We start from the raw sequence: 23,014 nt of genomic DNA, 5'->3' as shown, positions 1-23,014 counted from the left end.
GAATGCCTTCCATGGATCGCCTTTTTTGTTGGAAACTCAAAAACTTTTAATTACAAAACAAATACTTTAGTTTCACATGAAAACCACTCGATTGTTTACTAGCACTGGCATGTGTAAAAGTCTCGTCTGCTTTCTCGTCTTACCAGTAAAGGCATGCGAACTACTCTGGCATGCCCATTATACTCCAGGGTAATAAGGTAGAAATAGACCATGTTGGGGACACTCAAAGATCCAGATAGCTGACTAGTTTTTTAATTATTGTAGACCTATAAGAAGAAAACCTACCTGTTTCCTGCCTAGAGTTCTCGTCAATTTTTTAATTATTAACAATTTAGTGCAAAAATCGCGATTTTTTCTATTTTTTGCACCCTATTCAAAAACTAAACAGTTGACATCAAACTACAAAATTTAATTTTTTAGAACATTGAAAAACCTTCAAAATGCCGATTTTTGAAAGTTAAAAAGTTAATTTATCTACGACTGATACATAATATATGTATTATACTTGTGGTGTTTGCAATATAATGCCATATAATAATCCCTTAGGGATTAATAATGCGGGATTAATAGCTATTAATCCATCTGGCACAACAATCACAAAATTCACCACGGAAACAAAATAATCAACCTCAAAAAGTGTCACTGTCAAACGAATGGTATATTTGACAGTTTGTGTTGAGATGGACGAAAATGAAGAATCTTTTAATTGTACACCACCAGAAATTGTAGAACTAGCAACAGCATCTACCTTAATACCTGAAACATCGAAATCCATTTATAATAAAACGTACGCAACCTTCAACGAATGGCGTGTTCGAAACAACGCGAAATCATTTTCCGAAAATGTTCTGCTGGCCTATTTCGCTGAATTAAGTGCAAAATATAAACCGTCTTAAATTAATTAAATCTTAAATAATTAAATAAAAATCTTAAATTAATTAATTTGTCGTAGATAAAGTAGAGTATACTACTCGCAATAATGGCTCTCATTCCCTCGGAATGTTACTCCCTCGCCGCTAACGCGGCTCGGTTCGTAAATATTCCTCGGGAATAATAGCCATCATTATTGACTCGTGGTATAATCTACTATTGTTGCTACGCAAACTACAAAATAAGCAAAAACCGTTATTTTTAGCAACTTTTAATAAAACTACTTTAGAACTTTAGTGTTTCACAGAAAGTTGCGTATTGGGGTACTTAACAAACCCTCGAAATTTGAGACCGATCCAGTAATTAGTTTAAAAGTTATTCTATTTGTTTATCCCAGAGACCTTTATTTTGCAGTAATATAAACAGAAAATAATGAAGATAGGGAAATTCTGAGTATGTCAAATGAAAGTAGAAAAGTGATTCTATCAAAATGTACTAAAAAAAAAGATAAAAAAAAACTATCTAATGTAGTCAAAAATCTTAATGCCAAATTTTTGAAATTTTATAGTTTATAAACATTTAGAATAACTTTAAAAATATTGTCCGTAGAAAAAATCATTTTACATAAGTATTCGAAAAGTTGGTACTTTACACGAATTTTTAAAAATGTAGTTCAATTGGTGACTAGTCGTGGTAAGTGAAGGGGGAGCTGGGAGCCGACAAATGCACGAGTTAAAAAACTAAAAAAGGCAACTTAAAAATGCTATCATTTGCCATATCTCGGGATCTTCTGAATATACTTTGATCTTCCGTTTTTAATTTGTAAGTAATTTTTCTGTACATTACAAATATGCAATTTGTCTATTTGCAATTTGACATTTATTAATTAATAAACAGTCTAATTTGTTTAAACAATTTTTGAAAAAAATATTGTTTCCCAAAATCCATGTTTTTAATCATACTATCATTATTAATCATAGAAAAGGTTAAGGTATACTTTAATAAATTATCTTCAATAAATAATTATCTAATAAAAATAATTTATTTATTAAAGTGTCCTTTAACTTTTTCTATGGTTATTAATGATTCTATGATTAAAAAGATAGATTTTTGTAAAACAATATTTTTTCAAGAATTGTTTAAACAAATTAGACTGATTATTAATTAATAAATTTATAGACAAATTGCATATTTGTAATGTACGTAGAAATTACATATGAATTAAAAAAAGAAAGATCAAAATCCATTGAGTTGACCCGGAGATACAGAAAATTGTATTAGTTTGAAATTGCTTTTTCGGTGTTTTAACTCAGTGGATTCGTAGGTTCCCCCTAGTATCCGTTTAAACTACATTTTTAAAAAAATCGTAGAGGGTGCTGTGAAGATAAAAGTTTTGTGAAAATTTTTTAACAAAAATACAAATCCCATTCTTTAAAATGGCATCAATGAAATTCCTTAATTATTATAAACAAATTAGCTGTGAATTAAAACAACACATGCCAAATTTTGTCCCAAATGGACCCAGGCTAAATTTTTTTATTTGAAAATTCGTGTTAAAATGCTAGGCTTTTCGAATATACAAAAAAGATTGTTCCCACGTACAATATTTTTAAAGTTATTTTATAAACTAAATGTTTATAAACTACAAAATTTCAAAAATTTGGCATTAGGACTTTTGATTATATTAATTAATTTTTTATCTTTTTTTAATACATTTTGATACTATCAGTCTTCTACTTTCATTTGGCATACTCAGAATTGCCCAATGTTCATTATTTTCTGTCTTATGTTATTGCAAAATACAGGTCTCTGGGAAAAACAAATAGAAAAACTTTTAAACTAATTAATGGATCGGTCTCAAATTTCGAGGGTTTATTAAATATGTACCAAAATACTTAACTTTAGGTAAAATTCTAAAATTCTTAGTTAAATTTAGTACAAGTTATTAACAAATATCGATTTTCATTTATTTTGCAATTTGGGAAGCAACAAATTAACTTTTTAACATTCAAAAATCCGTATTTTGAAGGTTTTTCAATGTTCTTAAAAATTTAATTTTGTAGTTTTATGTCAACTGTTTAGCTTTTGAATGGGGAGCAAAAAATGAAAAAAATCGCGATTTTTGCACTAAATTGTTAATAATTAAAAATCGTACGCGAACTCTAGGTAGGTTTTCTTCCTATAGGTCTACACTAACTCAAAAAGTAGTCAGCTACGTGGATTTTTGAGTGTCCTGAGAAAATTCTTATTTCTCTGGACTATTACTTCGCAAATGTGTTTTGTGCATGCCAGTTACTGGCTTATGCTAGCAACTGGCATGCCAGCTACTTTCCTCATTTACAGGCATATGTTTACCCGGCTTAACAAATGTTAAATTTAAAAAAGATGTAGTGTAACTTCCAGTGGCGGCTCGTGATTTTTACAATAGGGGAGGCTATACCTAACTGTAAAATATCTAGACAAATTTGCACTAACAAAAAAATGCACCAAACAATGTAATGTAAAGCCCCATTTTTTGACCATTTTTTATTTACATTTCATAATATCATCAAAATTCATAATTTCATAATATCATATCATTTTAAAAATAATTAGTCTAATTGTAAAAGGTTAATACCAAAGTTTGTGTCGTTTATTTGTAACAATTCCATCTTTGTAAGTAGATTTGCATATAAAAATAAATACAGATTTGAAGTTTTGCAGTCCATACAGGTTGCAGGTTCACATTTTTTAAGATACTCAACTGAATTTTTTTAATTCTAAACGCGGCCTACTGCGAATCCAAAAACATGATAAATTACCGATATTTTGCTTTGCGTTACAAATATCGGAAAAAGTTATTTGAACAAGTTGTTCCAAATATTATTCTAACCCCAAATACCAAATTTCATAACAAAATTCGCACTATTAGTTTTTCATTATTTTTAGTCAGGACCCTAAAATTCGTTGTCCCGAGATGCATGCAAGGACAACGGAGCCGAGAAGCTAGTTAGCCTCCTTTGGTAAATCTCCGGGCAGCGTGTGATGGCACCGTAGATGCCACTGTTAGGAGACCGGGTCTCCTTAAACGCCTGCTACGCTGCGCGGAGCATTAGCAACGGAGGCTGGCCGGCTTCTCTGCTCCGTTCATGCATCTCGGGATAACCCAGGGTCCTGCCTACAATAATAATAAAAAAACTGAGACGCAATCTTGTATTCTAATGCTAATGCTCTGTGCGACTGGATATTTAGTGATAATATGGAATTTACACGTTGTATAATAGTGAGAGTGCTTGTTGTTTTTCGCGATTCAAGATAAACAAAACAGTGTAGCGTGTGTAAAAAAATTATGGGGAGGCTAATCCTCCCTTGCCTCCTCTGATGAGCCGCCACTAGTAACTTCACGTCATGAATAATTTAAATAAAAACAATTCACACATTCCTGTATTATTTGTGATTGATACATACATGTTCATTTTACTTTCAAGTAGATAATAGACAATGTATCTAAAGTTTAATTCTCTTATCACAAGACCTACACAAAAAACTGAATTCTGTCCATATGCGAGATGTATTCTTATCGAATAAAAATTTCTTTCAAGTAATATCTAATCACAAGAAAATATAAAATATGCTATCAAAGTTACTTCAAGAAAAGCCATTAATAACCTGATAGGAATTCGACAAAGATAAACTTGTTTTTTGAAACTACAAAAAATTAATGGTGTAAGGGGGAATATGTATTTACAATTTATAATTCGTTTCTCTTGATATAGTCCAGAAAGCCACTGCGCATCCGCTAGGAAAAATATTCTAATTCGGATTTTTTGCACAATCTTACTCAAAAATGACTCCTTTTAACAAATTTGCATGTTGCCAGGACCAAAAGGTGGTAAAAAATTTTTTAAACGTTTTTTTTTTGTTTTTATCCTAAAATTATTTTTTTTTACATGTAAAAAAGTTTTTTATGTTTTGTGGATCATTCCAAATAGAAAAGGTCTTTAGTGACTTTTCTCTAAAAATGATAGTTTTTGACATATCAGCGATTAAAAATTAAAAAATTGCGAAATCGGCCATTTTTAACCCTCAAAAACTATGTGAAAAACTGAAAATTTAAATGTTGCCAAGGTAGGTAGATATACTTTAAACATCGATTGATGAAATCCCGAAGAGTTTTTTGCCATACAATATTCAAAACTCCTTTGTTTTTTAATTGCTAATCAAGTGTGCGCGACACTATTTTCCACCGACAGTATGGTGCAAACGAAAGAAATTCGTTATTTCGTAAACCGGCGACTTTAAGAAAAAATCCCGAAATAGGTCGATTTTTATTTTTAAGTTATGATATTGTGGCGTATATGGTATACTAGTGACGTCATCCATCTGGACGTGATGACGTAATCGATGATTTTTTTAAATGAGAATAGGGGTCGTGTGGTAGCTCATTTGAAAGGTTCTTCAATTATCTATTCACTAATAAAAACATTTACATAATTATTTATACAGGGTGTCCAAAAAATTTTTATTAAATTAAATTATTTGACAAAAAAAGAAGTAGAAGGACACCCTGTATAAATAATTATGTAAATGTTTACATTACTAAATAGAGAATTGAAGAACCTTTCAAATGAGCTACCACACGACCCCTATTCTCATTTAAAAAAATCATCGATTACGTCATCACGCTCAGACGGATGGCGTCACTAGTATACCATATATGCCATAATATCATTACTTAAAAATAAAAATCGACCTGTTTCGGGATTTTTCCTTAAAGTCGCCTGTTTACGAAATAACGAATTTATTCCTTTCATTTGCACCATACTGTCGGTGGAAAATAGTGTCGCGCACGCTTGATTAGCAATTAAAAAACAAAGGAGTTTTGAATATTGTATTGCAAAAAACTCTTCGGGATTTCATCAATCGATGTTTAAAGAATATCTACCTACCTTGGCAACATTCAAATTTTTCAGTTTTTCACATAGTTTTTGAGGGTTAAAAATGGCCCGATTTCGCAATTTTTCAATTTTTAATCGCTTATATATCAAAAACTATCATTTTTAGAGAAAAGTCACTAAAGACCTTTTCTGTTTGGAATGATCCAAAAAACCTAAAGAAACTTTTTTCCATGCAAAAATAATAATTTTAGGAAAAAAACAAAAAAAAAACGTTTAAAAAATGTTTGACCACCTTTTGGTCCTGGCAACATGCAACTTTGTTAAAAGGAGTCCTTTTTGAGTAAGATTGTGCAAAAAATCCGAATTAGAATATTTTTCCTAGCGGATGCGCAGTGGCTTTCTGGACTAATACAAAGTACACCATTATAAATAGAGAACTGAGAAGACTTTTATTTAATGAGAATGCTTTATTATACAAACTAAATAAATTTAAACTATACATATTTTTAACTTTACTTTTATGGTAGGGAAGCAAAGTATGCTAAATATGTAGTCACTCGAGCGCTTTGGGGACCTATTGGTTTGTGAAGAGTAGGTCCTAAAACCAAAGAAAGTTAAGTGAAGTTTTCCATTTTAGTGGGGACTTGTCCATTTTTAATTTAAATTTCCATTTTCAACAATCGTTTTTTTAGATTATAGCGCCATCTATCCATAATTCGAAAAAATGTCTCGAATAAAAGATAAAAGTTACTTATTTTTACGTAAGGAATCCAAAACTTCAATAAAAAGGGGCCTCCCATTTAAGATTTTAAAGTAACCCCCACCCCACCTCCGTGTGGGGTGGGGGTGGTAGTGTGTGGTGCCATTCGATAGATTTTTCAAAAATATTGAATAAGTGTATTTTTCAGTTTTTCGATCTGCTGGTGATTCGTATTTAAAATATTAAATTTACACCACCCCCCTCTCAGTGGGAAGTCGTGTTTGGTATCATTCGATAGATTTTTGAAAAATATTGAGTACGTATTTTTTAGTTTTTCGATCTGTCATTCATTTTGCGAAAAATTCGCTTTTTTCTTGTGAAACTTTGGGACTCACCCATTTCCTTACGCTCCGCTCAAATCGTCAAATTTTTGAAATATACACTGTTTTGCATGTACTTATCTTACCTTATCTTAATCTGACGATTTCGAGTTTTTCTAAGGATAGATTTTTTTTGGCCCCCCCTCCTTAACGAACTCCCTGCATTAAGAGCCAATATATGGTAGAGGTACATTTTCAGGGTACAACTTTTCTCCCCATGTAATAATCTGACGCGCTCGAGTAACTGCAAAAATCCCCGCTTGGGCTCCCCTACAAACTTTATTTGTTAATGTATCGAGCAATCGAACATAAAACTTAAGTAGGGTTGGCTACTAATCCAGTAGCCCAGTAAATGAACGGGAAATACGGCGATACCGTGTAATTTTCAGGGGCAACTCCAAATTGCATGAAAATTTGGATTTAGGTTCTACTTACCCTCCACTTCAAAGTTGAAATTGTGCCGTTGGTTGCTTTTACTTGGGGGGTGACAGTCACCCCTTCTCGGGAGTGAAAAATCATACGTTCAAGGTAATACCAGAAACGGATAAATTGACTGATTTTAAGAAACTTTCGTTCTATAGAGTTTTTTATGTAAGTCACCACTTTTCGAATTATTTGCGATTGAAAATGTTTATTTTTCGACAAAAAAACTACGTTTTCAGACGGTTTTTCGCAAATAACTCAAAAATTAAATATTTGATCGAAAAAAAAACCTTAGCAAAAGTGTAGCTTATAAAAAACCGAAAAAAATGGTGTATCAGTTAAGTCTATCAATCGAGTAAAAACAAAGTTGTAGCTCATGAAAAATACGTTCTTATTCGTCTAATTTCAAATCGAATATTTCAAGGTGAAGTCACCGAAAAATTAAGCACTTTTCGGGAAAAACCCAATCAAACTTTTTTAAAGTGTTTATAAAAAGCTTTATTTTAATTGTTTATATAAGTTTCTAGCATTAAAAATAAGCGAGGTATATTCAAAATAAAGTTGGCCCTCTTTTTTTTGGTAAAAAAATCATGAAAATCTCCCTGTGTTAAGCTCCCCAAATGAAATTAATCGCTACCGCTTTACCAACAATTTACTTACTTGTCTATTTTTTATATGATCTGTCAGTCTTACCGGTTTAAAGTGCTTATTTTTGAAAGGGTTATAGTTAAAAAATCTTAAACGGGTCACTAATCACGAGTGTATGCAAATTTTGAACAACCATATCTTAACCAATTACGTCTTACGGAGAAACAAAATGAAACTAGCATATTTATAATAGCAAAACTTACATTTTTTACTCCTTAAGATTTTTCCTATCACTAATACTTTTTAAGATATTTTGAAAAAACGAAATTTTTCAAATATTTAAATTTTTTTTTAATATTATAGCAATTTTCTTCAAAAATAATCACTTCAAACCAATCAAACTTAGAGATCATATAAACAATACACATACAGTTAAAATAAATGGTAAAGCGGTAACGATTAATTTTATTTAGGGTGCTAAATAGAGGGAGGTTTTCACGATTTTTTTTTACCAAAAAAAGGGGCCAACTTTTTGTTCAGTGTAACTCGTATATTTTTGATGCTAGAACCTTTTGTAAAAAAAAATGATAATTAGCTTTTCCCGAAAAGAGCTTAATGTTTCTGTGATTTCGCGTTGAATTATTCGATTTGGAATTAGACGAATAAGAACGTTTTTTCATGGGCTACAACTTCGTTTTTACTCAATTTATTGACTTTCTTGGTACACCATTTTTTTTTTCGTTTTTTTATAAGCTACACTTTTACTAAGAATATATTTTTCGATAAAATATTTACTTTTTGAGTTATTTGCGAAAAACGGTCTAAAAACGTAGTTTTTTGTCGAAACATCAACATTTTCAATCGCGAATTAACTCAAAAAGTATTGACTTACGTAAAAAACTTTATAGAACGAAAGTTGCTTACAATTTGTTGATTTATCCATTTCCGGGCTTATTTTAAACACGCGTTTTTCAACCCCCGAGAAAGGGTGACTGTCACCCCCCAAGTAAAAGCAACCAACGGCACAAATTCAACTTTGAAGTGGAGGGTAAGTAGAACCTAAATCCAAATTTTCATGCAATTCGTAGTTGCCCCTGAAAATTACACTCCAAAACGGCCATTTATTGGGCTACAGGGAAATAAGCAGGAAATAGAGCATGTTCGGGACACTGAAATATCCCGGTAGCTGACTACATTTTTAGTTATTGTAAACGTATAGGAAGAAAACCTACCTGTTTCCTGCCTAGAGTTCGCGTGTGTTTTTTAATTATTAACAATTTAGTGCAAAAAACGCGATGTTCTCGATTTTTTGTACCCCATTAAAAAGCTAAATAGTTGACATAAAATTACAAGTTTTTATTTTTTAGAAAATTGAAAAGGCTTCAAAATGCCGATTTTTTAATGTTAAAAAGTTAATTTTTTGCTTCACAAATTGTAAAATAAATGAAAATTGTTATTTGTTAATAAATTTTATTAAAACTAACGTAGAACTGTCGTGTTTCACTTAAAGTTGTGTATTGGGTTACTAACAAACCCTCAAAATTTGAGACTGATCCATTAATTAGTTTAAAAGTTATTCTATTTGTTTATCCCAGAGACATTTGTTTTGCAATAACATAACACAGACACTAATGATGATAGGACAATTTTGCGTATGCCAAATGAAAGTAGAAGAGTGATACTGTCAAAATGTATTAAGAAAACACAAAAATATTATAGTCAAAAACCTAATGCCAAATTTTTGAAATTTTGTAGTTTATAAACATTTAGAATACCTCTAAAAATATTGTCCGTAGAAAAAATTTTTTCGCATATTCGGAAAGCTGATATTTTACACAAATTTTTAAAAATGTAGTTTAAATGGTGACTAGTCGTGGCAGTGGCGCACCTAGAATTTTCCTCTGGGGGGGGTTTGGTTTCCTCTGAGCTCTGGGGGGGTTTGCTTGGGTACAGAATTTTTGTTGTATAATTTGTTAAAGACAGGTTACATTTTCCTACTATCCTCTATATGCCCTGGGAGGTGTTTTAACCCCCAAAACCCCCCTGAGTGCGCCACTGAGTCGTGGTAATGAAGGGGAAGGCCGAAAAAACTAAAAAAGCAACCTAAAGCTACTATCATTTTCTACTTTCTCGGGATTTACTCAATGGATTTTGATCTTTCTTTTTTTAATTTGTTTGTACGTTTTGTCTACATTACAAATATGCAATTTGTCTAGACATTTATTAATTAATAAACAGTCTAATTTGTTTAAAAATTAAAAAAAAAAAAATTTTTTTGATCATACTATTATTATTAATAATAGAAAAAGGTAAGGTATACTTTAATAAATAAATTATTTTCAATAAATAATTATTTAATAAAAATAATTACTATGATTATAAATACATACTATAAATAATAATACTATGATTAAACTAAATATATTTTTGGAAAACAATTATTTTTTCAAGAATTGTTTAAACAAATTAGACTGTTTATTAATTAATAAATTTATAAACAAATTGCACATTTGTAATGTACGTAGAGATTACATACAAATAATAAAAAGAAAGATCAAAATTCATTGAGTAGATCCGGAGATACAGAAAATTGTGTTAGTTTGAAATTGCTTTTTCGGTATTTGAACTCGGTGGATTTGTAGGTTCCCCCTAGTAACCATTTGAACTACATTTTTGAAAATTCGTAGACAGTCCTATGAATGTACAATGTTTGTACAAATTTTTTAAACAAAAATACAAATCCCATTCCTTAGAATGGTATCCAATTAGTTTTCTTAATTAATTGTTATAAACAAATTAGCTGTGAATTAAAAACACATGGCTAACTTTGGCCCAAATGAACCTAGGCTAAGTTTTTTTATTTGAAAATTCGTGTTAAAGTACTAGTTTTTGAAAGTATAAAAAGATTTTTTTCTACAATCTTTTTAAAGATATTATAAATGATTATAAACAACAAAATTTCAAAAATTTGGCATTAGGATTTTTTACTATATTAAATAATTGAGATAAACAAATAGAATAACTTTTAAAATAATTAATGGATCGGTCTCAAATTTTGAGGGTTTGTCAAGTACCCCAATACCCAACCTTGGGTGAAACTCTAAAGTTCTAAGTTAAATTTAGTAAAAGTTATTAACAAATATCTATTTTCATTTATTTTGCAATTTGCGAAGCAACAAGTTGACTTTTTATCATTCAAAAATCGGCATTTTGAACATTTTTCAATGTTCTAAAAAATCAAATTTTGTAATTTTATATCAACTGCACTTTTATATTGCACTAAATTGTTAATAATTAAAAAACGGACGCGGACTCTAGACAAGAAATAGGTAGGTTTTCTTCATATAGGTCTACAATAACTAAAAAAGTAGGCTACCTGGATATTTCAGTGTCCTGAGAAAATCCTTATTTCTCTGGACTATACACATCCGTATCTATCCACTATCACTTACTAATAATTTTATAATAATTGTAATTAATGTATTTACTAAATATTGTTATAGGTAAAAATTGGTACTTTTTTCTGTAGGTATTCATATTTCAACTATACATAAACTTGTGTAATATCTTAACTTGGACATAAAAAATTGACACAAAGATTAATATTATAGTCCAAGGAATCAATATAGTGAAACGGGTCAAATTTGTAAATTTTGGTAGTTCGGCTTTAAGCCATAGTCCGGCGGCTGGTTTTTTCTGCAAATTAAATATGTAATTACATTAACATATAAAACACGCTGTATTTTCCTGTCACCGTGTCACAATGAAAATTGCACAGCGCAAGTACATGTAATAATAATTATTACATGTACTTGCGCTGGCCAATTTTTTGTGTGACACGGTGACAGGAAAATACAGCGTGTTTTATATGTTCTTTCATGGGTATTCTTTCATTTTTCCGACTGTATATACCGATAAAACATGACATAGTATGTGCTAAAATTATTGTTGACCCGTTTTATTTACAGTTCACCTTACAGGAACCCTTCTATTTTTATAACATCATGTTGAACAAAATGTTTGTAATCTGAAACAACACTCTACAGCAGAGGTTCCCAACCAGTGTGCCGCTGGTGTGCCCCGAAGTCCCTGAAGGCGTGCCGCAAAATTTGATTATACTCACTATCACTATAGAGATTATTTACTCAAGTGTGCCGTGGCGGAACCTATTTTTAAGTTAGTGTACCTCAAGGTAAAAAAAATTGGAAACCGATGCTCTACAGTCTGTTAACGACTTGCTTCCCAACTAATACCGTTTATCTAACTAAAATTATTAAAACGATGTTTGCAAATAACATTGTGTCGCGAATAAAGCACGTTGGGTGTAAATTGTGTAAAGATAAACTACCACAGATAATTGAAATACTATTGAAAAATAACATTTTAATCAACTATGATAATTATCGTTTACCCTAGCCTAGCTCAAATTCCCAAGGTGTGTATTCGTTTTGTCCTAATCAACAATATGAACGATGAAGATCTGAAATAGAAGCGAACACAACAATATTTTAACTAATCATATTATAACAAGAACGAATCACATTTCGCCACCTTTAAAGCCATTCTACAAAACAAATTACTGCGACTATACTAATATAACTGCGCATCTGAACATTGTTTGCTTTTTTAGGTAGTTACAATATTAAATGTATGATTACTATGCCAACATTTTAGTCAAATCTAGTTGCTTTTAAGGCAGGAGGTCAAAGCAAGTTGCTTTAACCTCCGACAGGCGGTATCTCATGCCGCGCCGAAAAATTTTTTTTCTGTAAACCTAGTTTTATAAAAGAACATCATGTCTATGTAACTTCAAGTGGTGTGTAATTGTACCTGCTCCCAACTGCTGCAGTTTTAGTACGGTTTAGTCTTTGAGCTACGTCGACGTAAAGTTTTCTTGCGGTATCATGTACCGCATGTCAATGTTTACGTTTCTATAGTTAAAAGCGATATATATTTGCCTTTAGTATGGCACAAGTTCATCCAGTTGTTCTACTTTCAAGTGCTTACAACATTATTTTACTATTTTTTAGTTACCAATACTAGTTTTTTTGTAATTCAGTTTATAAAGGATTTTGTAAGAACCTCCACCATTTTTTTAATATTATGCATGCGTTCAAATTTTCTTGAAAAAATAAAGTTAATTTTATTTAAAGCAGTATTTTATTCTACAGCAGTGTGAAAAATCATTTCGTTGTTGATGTAAAAAACAAATACAGTGATATAAGACAAATTCAAAGAATAGGCAACAGTATGACATACCAAATGTCAGAGTCTACGTCCTGAAACATCCACGTCAGTAGTTAGTTAATATAGCTATTTATAGCTATTTATAGATATGATAATTTACAGTACATAAATGAATAATTTGTGTATAGTAAATTACAGAATATAACTCTGGATCAGCCATCAACGGTCCATGAAATCTTCGATCTTGCACAATTGCAGCTATATCTTTTTTGATTCTCTGTGAGCAGATATATTTTTCTTTCACCCAAAATAACACGAGTAATGAAAAATATCGGCACTCAATAAAAAATTACGATTCAGCCTTATTCCCTTGTAAAAACTGAGTCCTGATTTGTGTATTCATTTCTGGCAAAACTCCCTGAATAAATGTTTTTCTGTTTTTGCATTTCATTATGCTCTGATAGGTTGTAGAGTGTTGCGACGGCCCAATTTGCAAATTTTCACTAGTAATCGTCAATCCTATCAGACACAATTCTACGACACAATCTTACGATAATGTGGGACACAATCTTACGATACTACTCTGGGCTAATTAGCAAAATTCAAGGAAAAGTTGTTTACCAGCAATTTTATTGCTGGAATCGAATCTTATGATTGTATATATTAATAATATAGGTATGCAAAGTCCGCAGATAGTGTGCTACTTTTTTTATAAAAAAACTGGCGCCCGAAAATCGTGTTTTTTCAATTTTTGCTTTATAACTCCAAAGATTTTAACTTTATGGCGCGTCCGCATTGGTAAATTTTTCGTGCGTACCAGCTGTTCGTCGCAAATATTTGCGTGCTCGAAGTAAATTGTGCTAGTGTGGACGTGTTCGACGCATAAAACGAACGCAAGAATTTTCGACGCACACAACGCACACGATCCATCGGTTGTCAGTATTCGAGCGAAATCAAATGATTTGCGTCGCATTCGTTTTCCAGTGTGGACGCCGTTCTTGGTACAGTGTGTGTTTTTGTTTGTTTGTTTGTTTACAACATCGATTGAGTTAATCATGTGGGCTTATTATAGACGAGGGCATTTAGCACAAAATAAATAGATTTTTAAATACAGCACCTAGAGACTTGCAGTTTTTTGCATTATGTTCAGGATGACGTCAGGAAAAAAGTCTACTATTCAAAAATGGGTGGAAATCCATAATTGCATTGTAATGTGCATAACATGCATCCAAAATTGCATAAATATAAAAATAAAAGTCAAAATCAGTATACTAAGGAACAAATTTATTATTTGGTGGGTTTTTGGGTCACTGAATACGATTACGCCATCAGAACTGACCCCCTGATCACCTGGTGCCCAAGATCACGGCAAGAAAAGTCATCTTCTGGAGTTTCGATGGTTTTCGGCATTAAATCGATGCAAATGGATTATTCACGGGTCTTAGGGGTCGCTAAATACGAATAGTTAATAGTTAAACACGAATATGCCATCAGAACAGACCTCTGGATCACCTGGTGCCCAAGGTCATTGCAAGGGACGTCATCTTCTCGGCCTTCGGTATTAAATTGGTGCAAACGGATTACTCGGGGGGTTTTTGGGGTCGCCAAACACGAATATGCCATCAGAATAGACCACCGGATTACCTGGTGCCCAAGGTCACTGCAAGAGACGTCATCTTCTGAAGTTTTGAGGGATTTCGGCATTAAATTGATAGAAACGGATTACTCAGCGTTTTTAAAGTCGTTAAACAAGAACATGCGATCAAAACAGACCATCGTAGCACATGGTGCCCGCGAGGGTGCCAGTGACGTCACTGCAAGGGGCGTCATCCTCTGGGCGAGGTTTTTCGGTACTATATTGACGCAAACCGATTACTATAGGTTTCTGAGGTAGCAGAATTCGAATATGCCATCAGAGCAGACCACCGGATTACCTGGTGCCCAAGGTCATTGCAAGGGACGTCATCTTCTGGACTTTCGAGGGCTTTCGTTATGAAATTCGTGCAAACGGATTACTCGGGGGTTTTTGAGGTCGCCAAATACGAATATGCCATTAGAATAGACCACTGGATTACCTGGTTCCCAAGGTCACTGCAAGGGACGTCATCTTCTGGACTTTCGAGGGCTTTCGGTATTAAATTGGTGCAAACGGATTACTCGGGGATTTTGGGGTCGCCAAACACGAATATCCCATCAGAATAGACCACCGGATTACCTGGTGCCCAAGGTCACTCCAAGGGACGTCATCTTCTGGAGTTTCGAGTGCTTTCGGTATTAAATTTGTGCAAACGTATTACTCGGGGGTTTTTGAGGTCGCCAAACACGAATATGCCATTAGAATAGACCACTGGATTACCTGGTGCCCAAGGTCACTGCAAGGGACGTCATCTTCTGGAGTTTTGAGTGCTTTCGGTATTAAATTGATGCAAACGGATTACTTACGGATTTTTGGGGGCTCTAAAGACGAATATGCCATCAGAATTGAAGTCCGGAGTACCTGGTGCCCAGGGTCACTATTAGGGCACGTCATCTTTTGGGCTTTTGAGGGTTTTCGGCATTTAATTGATGCCAATGGATTATTGGAGGGTTTTTGAGGTCTCTAAACACGAATCTGCCATCAGACACGACCCCCTCTGCACCTGGAGCCCAAGGTAACTGCAATGGACGTCCTCTTCTAGAGTTTTGAGGGATTTCGGTACTAAATTGATAAAAATGAATTACTCGGGGGTTTTTGAGGTCGATAAACACGAATAAACCATCAGAACAGACCACGAGATCACCTGGTGCCCAAGGTCTCTGCAAGGGACGGCACCGTCTGGAGTGTCGAGGGCATTCGGTATTAAATTGATGCAAACGGATTACTTACGGGTTTTTGGGGTCGCTGAACACGAATATTCCATCAGAATTGAATTCCGGAGTACATGGTGTCCAGGACCGCTACTAAGGCACGTTATCTTGTGGAGTTTTGAGTGTCTTCGACATTAAATTGATGCAAATGTATTACTCAAGGGCTTAAAGTCGCTAAACATGAATACGCAATCAGAACCGAGCTCCAGAGCACCTGGTGACTAAGATCACAGCAAGGGGCGTCTTTTTCTGGAGTTACGAACATATTTGGCATTTAAATAATACAAATGGATTACTGGAAGGTTTTTGAGGTCGCTAAATACGAATATGCCATCAGAACCGACCCCTGGTGCACCCTGTACTAAGGGTCACTACAAGAGGCGTTGTCTTCTGGAATTTTGAGTGTCTTAATACTACATTGATGCAAATGGCTTACTCATAGATTTTTGGGGTTGCTGAATACGAATACTCCATCACAACAGACACCGGTGTACCAGGTACCAATGGCACGCAATATCTGGAATTTATAGAGTTTTGGTACTAAATCGATGCAAACGGATTACTCTTATGTTTTTAGAGTTGCTGAATACGAATATGACTTAGATGGAAGACTTTGGAGTATCTAGTGACCACGAGGGATCACACTATAAAAATAAAATATAGTAAATCGATTTTGAAATAAATGAAGGAGATATGCTGTCAGATATAAATTGAATTTATATTTATAAACAATTAAAAAATTGTATAGCACAACCTAGTTATTTTAATAAACGGTCTAAGTGAAATAGCAAAAAAAAAGTTACCAATTTGAATGATTTCTTTGAACAGCAACTCAGAAAACCTCCGAATACTCGGTGTGTACCAATTTAGTGTCACAATGCCTCAAAATTCTAAAACATGATGTGCATAGCAGCCACTCTGGCCACTAGGAACGCAGGGGGTCGGTTCTCATTTCATATTCGTGTTCAGCAAACCCAAAAACCTATAAGCAATTTGTTTGCATCAAAATTCTCGAAATTCTATAAGATAATATGCTTTATCCACTAGGTGCTCTGGTGTCTGTTCTGATGGTGTATTCGTATTCAGCAACCCCAAAAACCCATGAGTAATTCGTTTGTATTAATTTAGTATCGTAAACTCTCGAAAATCCAGAAGATAACGTGCCTTAGGCTTAGGTGCTTCGATATCTCTTCTGATGGCGTATTTGTGTTTAGCAATCCCAAGAACCCGTTAGTAACCCGTTTGCATTAACTTAGTACCAAACACTCTCGAAACTTCAGAAGATGACCTGACCTAGGCGCCAGACCCCTGGTGTCTGTTCTGATGGTGCATTCGTGTTTAACAACTCCAAAAACCCATGAGTAATCCGTTTGCATCAATTTAATTCCGACACCCCCCGAAACTCCAGAAGATGAGCCTCCTTAGACACCAGGTGCTCCGTGGGTCAGATCTGATGGCGGATTTCTCGTTCAGCCATTCCAAAAACACTCCAATAATCCATTTACAACCATTTAATGCCGAAAACCCTCGAAACTCCAGAAGATGACGTCCCTTGCAGTGACCATGGTCACCAGGTGCTCTGTGGGTCTGCTCTAATGGTATATTCGTATTTGGCGACCTCAAAAACCCCCCGAGTAATCCATTTGTATCTATTTTTATACCAGAAGATGACGTGCCATAGTAGCGATCGTGGACAACAAGTGCTCCGTAATTAAATTATGATGAGATATTTGTGATTAGCGATCTCAAAAACCCGTAAGTGATCCGTTTGCATCAATCTGATACCGAAAGCCCTCGAAACTTTAGAAGATGACGTCCCTTACAGTGGCTTTGAGCACCAGGTGATCCTAAGGTCTGTATTGATGGCATCTTCGGGTTTAACCACCTGAAAAACCCCAGAGTAGTTCAATTACATCAATTTAGTACCTAAATCCCTCGAGACTCCAGATGATGACGTGCCTTTGTAGCGACCCTGGGCACCAGGTAATCCGGAGGTCAATTTTATGGCATATTCGTGTTTAGCGACCCCAAAAACCCGTAAGTAATCCGTTTGCATCAATTTAATACCGAAAGCACTCGAATTCCAGAAGATGACGTCCCTTGCAGTGTCCTTGGGCACCAGGTAATCCGGTGGTCTATTCTGATGGCATATTCGTGTTTAGCGACCTCAAAAATTCGCAAGTAATCCCTTTGCATCAATTTGATACCGGAAGCCCTCGAAACTCCAGAAGATGACGTCTCTTGAAGTGACCTTGGGCACCAGGTGATCCAGAGATCTATTATGATGACATATTCGTGTTTAACTCCTAAAAAAACCCCCGAATCCAGTAACATCAACTTAGTGCCGAAATCCCTCAAAACTCCAGATGATGACGTGCCTTAGTAGCGACCCTGGGCACCAAGTACTCCGGAGGTCAATTCTGATGGCATATTCGTATTTAGCGACCCCTGAGACCCGTGAGTAATCCGTTAGCATCGATTTTAGTCTCGAAAACCATCGAAACTCCTGAAGATGACGTATCTTGCCGTGACCTTGGGCACCAGGTGATTCGGGGGTCAGTTCTGATGGCGTAATCGTATTCAGTGACCCCAAAATCCCCCAAATAATAAATTGTGTTCCTTAGTTTACTGATTTTGACTTTATTTTTATATTTATTTAATTATTGGATTCATTTTATGCACTTTACAGTGCAGGTATGCATTTCCACCCATTTTTGAATGGTAGACTTTTTTCCTGACGTCATTCTAAACATAATGCAAAAAACTGTAAGTCTGTAGGAGCTGTATTTAAAAATCTATTTATTCGGGTGTTTTTAGTGCTAAATGCCCTGATCTATTAATCATGAGTAACGATTTAATAATGAAAAGATAAAGTGTGCAGTATTTATGTGCGGCTTACTTATAGAGTAGAGGTTCGATCATAAAAAAGGAAAATCAAAAGATACGGCTATACCGGATCAAATATTTACATCAACAAAGAACTTTAGAAGATAGTTCCCCGATACTAAATAGGTAGATGTGTTGTCGGTTGATGAAAGCACCGGTTATTTCAAGAACTTGCTAAGAATGTCTCCGCAAAACTTTAAAATTTTGTTTAATAAAATTGGACGTAACATTCAAAAATAGGATACAAACTTAAGAAAAGCTATCTCTGCCAAGGAAAGGTTGGTTATCACTTTACGCTTCCTGGTAACCGGTGATTCCTATCCCAGTCTACAATATCTGTTCAAGGTATCCAAACAGAAAATATCAGAAATAATTCCAGAAGTAACTATGCAGTGCTTTAAGACGTATCCTCAGAATTCTTCGATTCTCTAGGTCTGTCCTTGTCACTAAGAAAAGCAATGCTTTTGAATGTATACCATTCTGATTTGTACACTTCCTTAGCCCAATACAAATAAAGAATCATTAATAAGAATCCTCTTATACTTAAGATAATATACATGAAATATTTCATGAAAACCATGTTATATATTTTATTTTCTATACCTAAATTCTTTACATCTCCCTGTTCCAACTGTTTCCTTGCCTTTGGCTTTTTCCCTTCTGTAAGAGCCTAATAAATTAAATATTTTTTGTTTTCCTTGTACACCCTCAACATCAAAAACTCTTCCAATTTCTTCCTAAGAGTCAGCTGTTTTATTTTTGTTATAATGAAATTTATTCTTTGGATCCCATAGATTAGGATGCTTACTATATTCCTGGATTAATAGTAAAACATCTTCCCTGGATAAATCCATAATAATATCTTCTATCCGTCTACTTATTTAAACCGAAAACCAATTTTATGATTTACTCCACACAACCTGAGCAGGTACGCACAACGAACGATAAATAAATTTTCGCTGGTAGACCACCGCGTCCTCACTGGTAAAAATTTGCGACGCAATTTCTTGCGACGAAAATTCTTGCGACGAACCATTAGTTCAAAACGCACGAAAAATTTACCAATGCGGACGCGCCATTACACCAAAAACACCCAAATAAAAATTCACCGTATTTAAATTCTGCATAGAGACGTGTTTTTCCCGATTTACTTCGACGAAAATTTTCCCCGGAAAATGCAGGTCTTTCCAACAAAATTTTTAATTTTCTACTAAAATTTTAGATAAGAATTGTTCATTAATAATTAAATAACTTGGTAATATAAAATATCCTTTCCTATAAATTATAATTCCAGAAGCCGATCGAAATTGAATGAACAGTTTAGCAACAATTGAATTGTTAATTAAAAATTTACGGTCGCTATAATTAACCACAATAATTATGATACATAAGAATAACTATGATTTTTGTATAAAAAGACACTGTACCTATCTATTGGACCTATAGACCTATATACCTGAATTGGACTATTTAAACTGTCTCAGGAATATTTTAAAATTATAAACAATTTTTTGACTAATAAACAAATAGAATATCTCGGGAAATATTAAATATCGTGAAAACGGTATTGGAAAAAAGCGGCACGTCGCTTCTTTTAAAAGAAAAACAGTTTAATTGTGATGAGTGGTTCCTGAGATACAACCGGTCAAAGTTGACTTGCATTTACGGCAAAGATATAAATAATAGGAACATAATTTTCGAACATCACCTTTTTATTTCGGTCCTCTTTCTTCACACGAATTTTCAAATCTTTAAAATACTCGTAACATATATTATTATAATAAAAACTATCGATATTACGATTGAAAATTGCCAAAAATATCAAAATTCCAATCAAAAATTAGGTAGGAGAAAATGTAATCTCAAAGTTCAAAATCGGTATACGTTAAAAAATGCATTTTCTCGGCTTCCCATGGAGCAATTTTCTTCATTCTTATTTTGTCCCCAAGTAACTCGAGTAGAGCCATTTAACTAACGCATTATTAAATGTCAATCTTGCTTTTGTTTTATTATAATAAATTAATTTATTTATAAGAAAAGAAAACTACCTACATATTTCTTCCAGTTGTAGACTTTTTTTTAGATAAACTGTATCTTTTAACGTCAAAAACACAAATATTCTCATTTGAAAGCTGTATAGTTATTTAAACAATCTTTATTTAAACAAATTAAAATTTTTTGTTATAATAAATAAATTGCTTTATTATAACAAAACAAAAGCAACTTTGACATTTAATAATGCCTTAGTTGGATGGCTCTACTCGAGTTACTTGGGAACAAAAAAAGAATGAAGAAAATAATTGCTCCATGGGAAGCCGAGAAAATGCATTTTTTGAACCTATACCGATTTTAAACTTTGAGATTACATTTTCTCCAACCTAATTTTTGATTGGAATTTTGCTATTTTTGCTATTTGAATTTTGCTATTTTTTTTCACTCGTAATATCGATAGTTTTTATTATAATAATATATGTTATGAGTATTTAAAAGATATGAAAATTATTGTGGAGAAAGAGGACCAAAATAAAAAGGTGATGGTTCGAAAATTATGATCCTATTGTTTATATATTTGCAATAAATGCCGGTCAACTTTGACCGATTTTATATCAGGAATTATTCATCCCAATTAAACGTTTTTTCTTTAAAAAAAGCGTCCTGCAGCCTTTTTTCCTATACCGTTCTCATGATTTAATTTAATTTATTATTTCCCGAGATATTCTATTTGTTTATAGGCCAAAAAATTGTTTATAATTTTAAAATATTCCTGAGGCCGCTTAAATAGTCCAATTTTAATTCCGTAAAGTACATTAGATAGGTACAGTGTCTTTTTATACAAAAATTAAAGCTATTCTTATGTATCATAATTATTGTGGTTATTATAGCGACCGTAAATTTTTAATTAACAATTCAATTGTTGCTAAACTGTTCATTCAATTTCGATCGGCTTCGGAATTATAATCTATACTAAAGGATCTTTTATATTACTAAGTTATTTAATTATTGATGAACAATTACTTATCTAAAATTTTAGTAGAAAAATAAAAATTTTGTTGGAAAAAACCGCATTTTACATGGAAAATTTTCGTCGAGGTAAATCTGGAAAAACACGGTCTCTATGTAGAATTTAATTACGGTGAATTTTTATTTGGGTATTTTTGGTGTAAAGTTAAAATCTTTGGAGTTACAGAACAAAAATTGAAAAAAACACAATTTTCGGGCGCCATTTTGTTTATAAAAAAAGTAGCACACTATCTGCTTACTTTGCATACCTATATTATTAACATATACAGTCATTAGATTCGCTTCCAGCAATAAAATTGCTGGTAAATAACTTTTCCCAAAAACGGCCTATTCTCCGATAATCTGCCCAGACTATACTGCTACGGCCTCAACTGTAGCCATATATGTATATGCTTCCGCAATTTCTCGTACTTTTTTATCCTGACAATCTTTTTTAGTTATTTTAGTTATCAATTGAGGAAATTTTGTATGTGTCATCTTATGCAGATCCTCTGGTCATTTTGAATAAATATTTTATCGGAGCTTTTCGCTAGAGTGCTAGATGTTTTTTACAACTAACTGCCAAGAAACTTACGACTTATCTTATGATGAGGTAATGCCAATTTTTTTTTATTTTGCACACGGTAACTTGACATTTAGTTGCCACGATATTATGCAATATTTTCGTTTTATCTTTACGACAACACTGCAATTCCAATTTTATAGAAACCAAACCATTTTAATAATTTATTATATTATTTACTAGGTGTATATTATTAATGATAGACTTTAATGTATTGTTGATCTCGTTCGTTAATTCAATAAGCAAGGTTGTGAAGAGTGAAGATAAAAGTGTTCAATACATTTTTGCTTGTCCGTAACATTTGGTTGTTAGAGCTCGTATTATGCATAGAGTTATATATTAGCATAGAGAGAGTGTCATTCAGAGCGAAGTGACGACACCATCTTTTTTATTTGGATTAGTGCTGTTTCACTCTTACGCATAGTAAAGCTGCTACAGTTGTCCTCCTCTTCCGTGCCTATATTCACACTGAATGTCATCATAGATTTTCGATACAATGTGTTAGAAAGAGATGCAGCAAACCAGTCCATGAGATCTTGTCGTCAGGAAGCGCGGAAGGTAGGCTCCCTCTATGTTAATATATACCTCTATGGTATTATGTCATTCTGAGTGACTGAGTGAGACCGTTCTGTCATTCTGCTTTTGGCCTTTTCAGGATTTATTTCATTAGTAG

The sequence above is a fragment of the Diabrotica virgifera genome, chromosome 5 (genome assembly GCF_917563875.1).
Source record: "Diabrotica virgifera virgifera chromosome 5, PGI_DIABVI_V3a".
NCBI lineage: Eukaryota > Metazoa > Arthropoda > Insecta > Coleoptera > Chrysomelidae > Diabrotica > Diabrotica virgifera.
This window is presented reverse-complemented; position numbering follows the sequence as displayed.